Source organism: Phyllobates terribilis, unplaced genomic scaffold (genome assembly GCF_046119375.1).
Source record: "Phyllobates terribilis strain yellow unplaced genomic scaffold, ASM4611937v1 Scaffold_3__8_contigs__length_932513732, whole genome shotgun sequence".
Lineage (NCBI taxonomy): Eukaryota > Metazoa > Chordata > Amphibia > Anura > Dendrobatidae > Phyllobates > Phyllobates terribilis.
This window is the reverse complement of record NW_027362763.1, coordinates 2907009-2917899: the sequence shown is the minus strand read 5'-3', so window position 1 is coordinate 2917899 and position 10891 is coordinate 2907009. Positions and strand designations below refer to the sequence as shown.

General features: G+C 44.7%; 1 non-coding gene across 1 annotated transcript; it reads right to left on the bottom strand.

Annotated features, from left to right (window-relative positions):
- Window positions 1-360: 360 nt before the first annotated feature.
- TRNAG-UCC (transfer RNA glycine (anticodon UCC)) lies at window positions 361-432 on the bottom strand. The gene has a single exon. It is a non-coding gene; the product is annotated as a tRNA-Gly (tRNA).
- Window positions 433-10891: the final 10459 nt, after the last annotated feature.

The window sequence follows — 10891 nt, the reverse complement described above, 5'->3', positions numbered from 1 at the left end:
AAGCCTTACCACAGAAAGTGAAAAAGATTCCAAACACCACCAAATACAAATAAACAATGAGTTCTTCAAGAATTAAACTATGGCCTATTGTTTTAAAAGCAACTACCCCCACCAGCATAACACCAATGCCAACCCTGACATTGCTTTCGTATTGAAGACTAACCCTACAAAGTATTTAATCAACAACTGAAGAGCAGAAGATCAGTTAGATGAGACAGTTGAAAAAAATCTAAGAAATATACTCTTCAATTTTTTTCTCATTTTCGTGGTTGCTAAACTCTAAGATGACAGAAGAGCATGAGCCTTAACATGAAAAATTTAAACAGACTAAACGCATCACCAAATGTGAAAAACAATTCATGCATTGGCTGGGAATCGAACCCAGGTCAACTGCTTGGAAGGCAGCTATGCTCACCACTATACCACCAACACTTACAGAAGCCATGTTTTTTTCTTACATTTTCTGCACTAACAATACAAAATTATTAGTAAAAAGTAAGACGTGCCAGGAAAAAAAAACCCACATAAGTATTGCATTGGCCAGGAATGAAACCCGGGTCAACTGCTTGGGAAGCAGCTATGCTCACCACTATACCACCAATGCACGAACCAACTTGACTGGTTTGGGATTATGGCTGTTAAATCTGCTAAAGTTTTACTTAAAAAAGGAGGACTGAATATGTCTTGAAAGAGCCAATTACTAAAAAGTTTAAAAACAATGCAAAGCATTGTCCAAAACTCAAAGATGAATTCTTGTGAATCAGCTATGGAGCTTTTCCACCAATTCTTACAATTCTCTCAATTTTTTTCACTTTTTTGCCAATAAGGTAACTAAACTCTTACCAAGAAAGAATGTACACTATGAGCCTTAGCTCAAAAAGATTACAAAGAGTCAGCACCAGCACCAAATTCCCCCTAAAGACCTCTGCCATTTTTGGCATTTTTAACACTAACTCTAAAGACAGAGGAGTTTTTGGAATCAGTTATGTAGCTTTTCCACCTCTGCCTACAAATTTTCTCAATTAGCTTTGCTTTTTGCCAACTAAGGTAGCTAAAGTGTTACCAAGAAAGAAATAAAAGCATAAGCCTTAGCACAGAAAGTGAAAAAGAGTCCAAACACCACCAAATGCAAAAAAACAATGAGTTCTTCAAGAATTAAACTATGGCCTATTGTTTTAAAAGCAACTACACCCACCAGCATAACACCAATGCCAACCCTGACATTGCTTTCATATTGGAGACTAACCCTAGAAAGTGCTTAAACAACAACTGAAGAGCAGAAGATCAGTTAGATGAGACAGTTGAAAAAAAGCTAAGAAATATTCTCTTCAATTTTTTTCTCATTTTCGTGGTTGCTAAACTCTAAGAAGAAAGAAGAGCCTGAGACTTAACACGAAAAATTAAAACAGACTAAAAGCTTCACCAAATGTGAAAAACAATTCATGCGTTGGCTGAGAATCAAACTCGGGTCAACTACTTGAAAGGCAGCGATTCTCACCACTATACCACCAACACTTACAGAAGCCATGTTTTTTTCTTACATTTTCTGCACTAACAATACAAAATTATTAGTAAAAAGTAAGACGTGCCAGGAAAAAAAAACCCACATAAGTATTGCATTGACCAGGAATCAATCGCAGGTCAACTGCTTGGAAGGCAAGTTTGCCCACAACTATACCAAAAATGCTTAAGGTACCCAGCATTTTTTTCACATTTTCTGTACTAAACCTACAAAATTGTTAGTAAAAAGTATGACGTGCCTGAAAAAAAAAAAAACGATGTTTTGTATTGGCCGGGAATTGAACCCGGGTCAACTGCTTGGAAGACAGCTATGCTCACCACTATACCACCAATGCTTACAGGGTCAGCTTTTTTTTTTACATTTTCTGCACTAACATTACAAAATAGTTTGTAAAATGTATGATATGCCAGAAATAAAACTACATAAGTATTGCATTGGCTGGAAATCGAACCCGGGTCAACTGCTTGGGAAGCAGCTATGCTCACCACTATACCACCAATGCACGAACCCACTTGACTGGTTTGGGATTTTGGCTGTTAAATCTGCTAAAGTTTTACTTAAAAAATAAGGACTGAATATGTCTTGAAAGAGCCAATTACTAAAAAGTTTAAAAACAAGGCAAAGCATTGTCCAAAACTCAAAGTTGAATTCTTGTGAATCAGCTATGTAGCTTTTCCACCAATTCTTACATTTCTCTCAATTATTTTCACTTTTTTGCCAATAAGGTAACTAAACTCTTACCAAGAAAGAAAGTACACTATGAGCCTTAGCTCAAACAGATTACAAAGAGTCAACAGCAGCACCAAATTCCCCCTAAAGACCTCTGCCATTTTTGGCATTTTTAACACTAACTCTAAAGACAGAGGAGTTTTTGGAATCAGTTATGTAGCTTTTCCACCTCTGCCTACAAATTCTCTCAATTAGCTTTGCTTTCTGCCCACTAAGGTAGCTAAAGTGTTACCAAGAAAGAAATAAAAGCATAAGCCTTAGCACAGAAAGTGAAAAAGATTCCAAACACCACCAAATGCAAAAAAACAATGAGTTCTTCAAGAATTAAACTATGGCCTATTGTTTTAAAAGCAACTACACCCACCAGCATGACACCAATGCCAACCCTGATATTGCTTTCGTATTGGAGACTAACCCTACAAAGTATTTAATCAACAACTGAAGAGCAGAAGATCAGTTAGATGAGACAGATGAAAAAAATCTAAGAAATATTCTCTTCAATTTTTTTCTCATTTTCGTGGTTGCTAAACTCTAAGAAGAAAGAAGAGCATGAACCTTAACACGAAAAATTAAAACAGACTAAAAGCATCACCAAATGTGAATAACAATTCATGTGTTGGCCGGGAATCGAACCCGGGTCAACTGCTTGGACGGCAGATATGCTCACCACTATACCACCAACACTTACAGAGGCCATGTTTTTTTCTTACATTTTCTGCACTAACAATACGAAATTATTAGTAAAAAGTAAGACGTGCCAGGAAAAAAAAACCCACATAAGTATTGCATTGACCAGGAATCAATCGCAGGTCAACTGCTTGGAAGGCAGGTTTGCTCACCACTATACCAAAAATGCTTAACGTACCCAGCATTTTTTTCACATTTTCTGCACTAACCCTACAAATTTGTTAGTAAAAAGTATGGCGTGACCGAAAAAAAAAAACACCAATGTTTGGTATTGGCCGGGAATTGAACCCGAGTCAACTGCTTGGAAGGCAGCTATGCTCACCACTATACCATCAATGCTTACAGGGTCAGCTTTTTTTTTTACATTTTCTGCACTAACATTACAAAATAGTTTGTAAAATGTATGATATGCCAGAAATAAAGCTACAAAAGTATTGCATTGGCTGGAAATCGAACCCGGGTCAACTGCTTGGGAAGCAGCTATGCTCACCACTATACCACCAATGCATGAACCCACTTGACTGGTTTGGGATTTTGGCTGTTAAATCTGCTAAAGTTTTACTTAAAAAAGGAGGACTGAATATGTCTTGAAAGAGCCAATTACTAAAAAGTTTAAAAACAAGGCAAAGCATTGTCCAAAACTCAAAGATGAATTCTTGTGAATCAGCTATGTAGCTTTTCCACCAATTCTTACATTTCTCTCAATTATTTTCATTTTTTGCCAATAAGGTAACTAAACTCTTACCAAGAAAGAAAGTACACTATGAGCCTTAGCTCAAACAGATTACAAAGAGTCAACAGCAGCACCAAATTCCCCCTAAAGACCTCTGCCATTTTTGGCAGTTTTAACACTAACTCTAAAGACAGAGGAGTTTTTGGAATCAGTTATGCAGCTTTTCCACCTCTGCCTACAAATTCTCTCAATTAGCTTTGCTTTTTGCCAACTAAGGTAGCTAAAGTGTTACCAAGAAAGAAATAAAAGCATAAGCCTTAGCACAGAAAGTGAAAAAGATTCCAAACACCACCAAATGGAAAAAAACAATGAGTTCTTCAAGAATTAAACTATGGCCTATTGTTTTAAAAGCAACTACACCCACCAGCATAACACCAATGCCAACCCTGACATTGCTTTCATATTGGAGACTAACCCTACAAAGTGTTTAATCAACAACTGAAGAGTAGTGTTGAGCCACCCCCATAGTGTTCGAGTTCGGTTCGGTTCGTCGAACACCCGTGTGTTCGCCGAACTGTTCGTCGAACACTTTAGAACACCGTCGAACACCGTTAAAACCAATGGCAGGCAACAAAAACACATAGAAACACATAGAAAACACCTTCAAAGGTGTCCAAAAGCTGACAAACTGCTCAGAAGACATAACTAACACATGGAAAAGTGACAAGTACATATAGTCATGCGAAAATAAAAGAGGTGGAGGAGTAAAAGGAGGGGGAGACACAGATATAGGCATGTCATGCCCTTCTAAAATCCAAAAAGTGAGAAGCCGACACGGCCAGTCCGCTCCTGCCCGTGCCACCTCCGTGTCGCCGGGTTTGTGCCAGAGCCGCGGTGAACCCTGATGGCCAGCCCCCCTCTCCCATTACTGGTGCCTGTCCGCTGGTGGGTCGAGCGAGCCCCCCTGTGGTGGAGGCAGCTCTAAGCTTTTTAATTTAAATTGTCTCTCTAATTTGAATGAATACACTTTAAATCCATTTACAAGGATCTATTGGAGGGCAAGTCTAATGCCAGCAGCCGCGTAATTCCAGCTCCAGTAGCGTCCACTAAAGCTGCTGCAGTTAAAAAGCTTTTTTAAGGATCGAGCTCGGCTGTCCACCGCAAGGCACCCTACTGCCAGTCCCATCCCCTATGCCTTGGGGTGCCTCCTGATGCTCTTCACTGAGTATCCCGTGGTCCCGAAGCATTTCCTTTGAAAAAATTAAGTGTCCAAACTACAGGTGGTGTAGCTTGCTTAACAGCCGGGATAATCCGCTGACTAGCAGACACTGCTACTAGGCACAAAGTATTTCCTGGGTTAGATGCAGTTAAAAATTTGTAATTAGATACTCTCGTTGGATGCTGAGAAAGCATTCCATAGAGTCTCCTGGCACGCCATATATGATTCTCTTAAAACGCTTGGGGTAGGGGTCTAGGGGACCATTTTATAGCCAAAATCACGGCCCTGTATCACAATACGTCACCTAGGCTGAAGATAAATGGAACTGTAGCACCCTGAGGGCTCGGTTGCTACAGAGGTATTTCACCTCACCCAGAGGTGTGATATCTCACTCTCAGGTAAGGATGGAGTGTGGATCAGGACCCGACACCTGCATGCATTACACCACATTGCCGTGGGGCAGGGCGACCAATATGCCCCTGAGATGGGCACGACAGTCCCTGTCCCTGGCTGGAGTGGGGGGAGGGGGCACTGAGGAAGGGGAACCCTGTAGTGCAGGAGCAGGGAGGAAGCAGTTCCTGGGTGCATTGAGAAGGGAGTATAAAAGGTGGGCACCATCTTAGTTCAGTGCAGAGAAGTCTGAGCAGAAGTGGCAGGGAGCAGGGGCTCTGCATGAGTAACAGAGGCCCAGGCCTGGAAGAGGGAGAAGGAAGGAAGAGGAGCGGAGAAGGCTCCAGGAACGAGGAATGAAGGGATCCCAGGGGTGCGCCACCTCACGCCCGAATCCACCTGCATGGAGGGGTCAGGCCAAAGGGGGAGACCGGTCCCCGAACTAGTGGAGGCAGGAAACGACCCTCAGCTAGAAACCGGAGGCTCTGACATTTTATGTGGCGCAGCCCCTCGCTACACCCGCTAGGAAGGCACCACATAGGGTCAGGGAAACTGGCGCCAAGTTTACCAAGAGGAGGCCCGAGGCAGCCGGACAGAAGTGTTGGTAAGAAAGGCCAGACAAAGGACACACAAAGGGGGTCCTGTGAAGTGCTCCAAAGTTATCTGGGAGTTGTCTGAGCCCCTCACCTGGTGAGCACAGTACGACGTGGGCAGCCGTTACCTGCAGACGTGGTCTGGATAATAAGAACTGTGAGTAAAGGCCCTGAACTGCATCACTGACTCCGTGTCGTTACTGCTGCTGCCCTTCCCTGCACCATCACCCCCATCCTCCGCATACACTGCCCTGAGGCTATACTCCTCCCGTGGGGAGTTATGCTACGCTCTGCTGCACCCACAACACCAGCCTCAGCGGTCTGCCCTGTAGCGGCAGTTCACTCTGACCGCAATCCACGGGTGGCGTAGTCGGACATTTAAACATCAAAACCACATAAATAGTTCCGCCACTGGTTTGACCACCCTGAGCCACGGAACCGGGTCGCCGCCACGAAGACTACAACCACCAGCATCCACCAAAAAGGGTCCGGCTTCGGGTGTCCCAAGGCCCAGGGGGTGCATCAGAACATTTTCATCACCTTTCACAATCACCAATGGGACAAGGCAGGGATGTCCTCTGTCCCCTCTCTTATACATCCTAGTGACGGAGCACCTGCTCTCATCAATTCGCCATAACCCCAATATTAGGTGGATTGAGGTGGGAGGCACCGAGTACAAGTGCTCTCTATTTGCTGATGATGTCCTAGTATATATCACTCAATCACATATATCCATCCATGCTGCTATGGCTGAAATAGATCACTTTGTTACATGGTCAAATTTTAAAATCAATGCAGCGAAGTCTGAGGCCCTCGATGTCTCCCTCCCCAAATCCATATAGGATTCCATATAGGATTCCATCCAGTCCAACTTTCCCTTTGCCTGGCCCTCACAGGGTATCAAATACTTAGGAATTCCTATTCATAGAGACCTCTCCCATCTATGTTATCTTAATTTTGGGCCCTTTATTGAACAACTCCATACAGACCACGGTTGGCAAGTTAGAACTGTAAGATTCACTACGTGAACCACTGGTGTTTTGTGGAAAAGCACATGTACACTGTGTTCCAAATTATTATGCAAAAAGTGTTTAGGAGTGATAAGGGAAGAATTTGTTTGTTTGTCAGTTAAACTCATTGATGGTGATGTGTGTCAGGGCTCTTTATATCACTGTAAGCAATTGCAGACACCTGTGCTAATTAGTTTGGCAGGTGTGTCCAATGAAAGGCAAGACTACTTAAGAAGGCTCTCTCACATTATTAAGCAGCCTACATTTTCTGCCAAAATGGGAAAGAAAAAGGATGTGTCGGCTGCTGAGAAGCAACAAATTGTGGAGTGTTTAGGTCAAGGCATGACTACAATCAACATTGTGCGATGATCAGGATGAAGTGTCTTGGCAATCAAGAAGTATGTAGCTGATTCACAGTACACATGTGTGCGTGCTGATAAGGGCAAATTGAGGACTCTTTGCTACAGGCAATTACGTCAGGTTGAAAGAGCAGCGGCAAAAAAGCCTTGTCATAGCAGCAGACAAGTTTTTGAAGCTGCTTGTGCCTTCAACGTCCCCCGAACAACAAGATGCAGGGTCCTTCAGAGGTTTGCAGCTGTGCATACGCCATCCTGTCGACCTCCTCTATCCACTTCACACAAGCAGAAACGGCTCCAGTGGGCCAAACATTACATGAAGACTGATTTCAAAACTGTTTTGTTCACGGATGAGTGCCGTGCAGCGCTCGATGGTCCAGATGGATGGAGTGGAGGATGGCTGGTTGATGGACACCCCACGCAAACACGGCTACAGCGCCAACAAGGAGGAGGTGGAGTAATGTTTTGGGCTGGAATCATGGGGAGAGAGATTGTCGGCCCCTTTAGGATCCCTGAAGGCGCTAAAGATGAACTCCATAATGTATGTGGATTTTCTCAAACAGCACTTCCTGCCTTGGTTCAAGAAGAAGAACCGTGTATTTCACAGCAAGATCATTTTTCTGCATGATAATGCACCATCTCATGCTGCACATAAAACATCTGCATCTCTGGCTGATATGGGCATAAAAGGGGACAAACTTATGGTGTGACCCCCATGCTCCCCTGACCTCTACCCCATTCAGAACCTTTGGAGCATCATTAAAAGGAGTGTCTATGATGGCGGGAGGCAGTTCACATCTAAGCAACAGCTCTGGGAGGGTATTCTGTCCTCATGCAAAACAATTGAAGCAGAAACCATCCAAAACCTGACAAATTCAATGGACGAGAGAGTTCAGAAGCTCCTCGAACAAGGGGTCCTATGTGAAAATGTAACATCACCTAGAATAAAGTTTTGAGTTGAAAACTGTTTGATTTCAGTTTCTAACAACCTGCTAATGCTTATAATTTCAAAAATGACCATTTTTTTGGTCTTTATTAAAATGAAAAGGTTGATCGAAAAGTTTGGGGGATCTAAGAGTGTGGCAACCCAGTAGTCATGATTACTTCGAATTATGACAATATGAGGGTCATGCTGCAGGTAGTGCAGCAAGAAGGCACTTATGTGTCTTGCGCATCTCGGAGCCCCAAAATTATTTTCCGGGCTAGATGCAGCTAAAAATTATTATTAATTTTAAATCTGGTGAAGCTTTAGTATAGATGGCCTAATAGGATCAGTGCTGCACACTGCTACAAAGCCCAAATTATTTTCCAGCCAAGATACAGATAAACATGATTAGTAATTTGAAAGCTTAAAACGGTTGGTAGGGTGATTTTAACCAATCATCAAGCTTTTACTCTCCCCAGGATGACACAGGGGTAGAAAAGTCGTTTCGGATCCATGATTTGTTCATCTTTATGAACGTGAGTCTGTCTACATTATCAGTGGAGAGCCGCGTGCGCTTATCTGTCAGCACACCACCAGCAGCGCTGAACACACGTTCAGACAGAACGCTGGCTGCGGGGCATGACAAGATCTCCAAGGCGTAAGTGGCTAGCTCCGGCCATTTATCCAGATTGGAAGCCCAAAAAGAGCCAGGGTCCAGTGACACAGTCGTGGCTTCAATGTTTACTTGGAGATACTCCTGTACCATCGTCTCTAGGCGTTGACTATGTGTCAAACTTCTTGTCTCCTGTGGCCTTGCAAAGGATGGGCTAAAAAAGTGGTGAAATGATTCCGCAAAATTGATGTTACCAGCAGATACTGTGGTTCTGTTACGGTTTGAGTGCTGAACACTTGACGGTCCCACGGTTGGCAAGTTGGAACTGTGAGATTCACTACGTGCACCACTGGTATTTTGTGGAAAAGCACATGTAAGATTCTGCAACAGTCTCTGCTGATACTCCTGCATGCGTGCATCCCTTTCTATGGCAGGAATAATTTCTGCAAATTTACTTTTGTACCGGGGATCTAACAGTGTGGCAACCCAGTAGTCAGGATTATTTCTAATTCTCACAATTCGAGGGTCATGTTGCAGGTAGTGCAGCAAGAAGGCACTCATGTGTGTTGCGCATCCAGGAGCACCAAGTCCCTGTTGTGTTGGTGGCGAGGTAACAATCATGCTTCCTTCCTCTGTCCTCTCCCCCCAACCTCGCACAACAAAAATGTGATCAAGGTCTCCCTCATCTGATGAGTCTTCCATCAGTTCGTCCTCCACTTCTTCCTGGGCTCCTGCACCTTCCTCACTAGTTTGGCTGCTACCATGCGCCCTGGTAAAACCATCTCCCCCACCCTCACATGCCTGCCGCCTTGGTGCTGCCGACCGTCTGGACCTTGCAGATGTTAGCCCTTCCGCATACAACTCCTCCTCCTCTACTTCCTCCACCTCCTCTTGTGCCACCACCTGACTCCGAATTCTGTTTAACATGTGCTCCAGCATGTAAATCACCGGAATAGTCATGCTGATAATGGCATCGTCAGCACTAAACATCTTCGTCGCCATTTCAAAACTGTGCAGAAGGGTGCATAGGTCCCTGATCTGAGACCACTCCTCCAGCGTGATTTGCCCCACCTCTGGATCTCGTTGGCCCAGGCTATACGTCAGAACGTATTGCACCAGGGCTTGTCGGTGCTGCCACAGTCGCTGCAACATGTGCAGAGTTGAATTCCACTGGGTAGGCACATCGCATTTTAGCCGGTGAAGTGGCAGGCCCAACGACTTCTGTAGAGATGTAAGTCGCTGAGCTGCGGGCTGCGAACGGCGAAAGTGAGCACACAGCGACCGTGCCCTCTGCAGAAGGCCATCTAGTCTGGGATAGTGGTCTAAAAATTGCTGGACAACCAGGTTCAACACGTGAGCCATACAAGGCACGTGTGTGACATTGCCCAGACGAAGGGCCGCACCCAGGTTTGCAGCATTGTCGCACACGGCCTTCCCTTGTTTCAGGTCCAGTGGAGACAACCATTCATGAAATTGGTTCTCCAGAGCTGACCACAACTCCTCAGCTGTGTGACTCAAATTTCCCAGACATTTCAATGTAAAAACCGCCTGATGACGTTGAGCCCTACTGCCAGCATAGTAAGGAGGTGTGCAGAATCCCTTCTGCGCAGTTAGAAAGCTTGTGGCATGACCAGACAGGCTTTGGGTGCAGGTGGAAGACCGAGAGGAGGTTGAGGAGGCAGAAGCAGTGGAGGAACTTTGACATAAAGAGGATTGACGCACAACTCGTGGGGACGGCAAGACTTGGACAGCAGCCCCTTGTCCTGCTGTCACCATAGTTACCCAGTGACCAGTCAGCGACATGTAACGCTCCTGTCCATGCCTACTCGTCCAAGTGTCTGTGGTGAAATGCACCCTGTCACACACAGAGTTTCTCAAAGAAGCGGTGATGTTGTGTGTGACATGCTGGTGGAGCGCAGGCACACCTTTCTTTGAGAAGTAGTGCCGACTGGGCATCTGGTACTGGGGCACTGCGACGGACATAAGGTCTCGAAAATCCTCTGTGTCCACCAGGCGGAAAGGCAGCATTTCTGTAGCCAAGAGCTTGCAGATGGTGAAATTCAACCTCTTAGCTTTCTCATGGCTAGGAGGAAATGGTCTTTTACTTGTCCACATCTGAGGGACCGAGGGCTGGCTATTGTGCTTAGACGGGGTTGATAAGGGTGTCCCCGGCA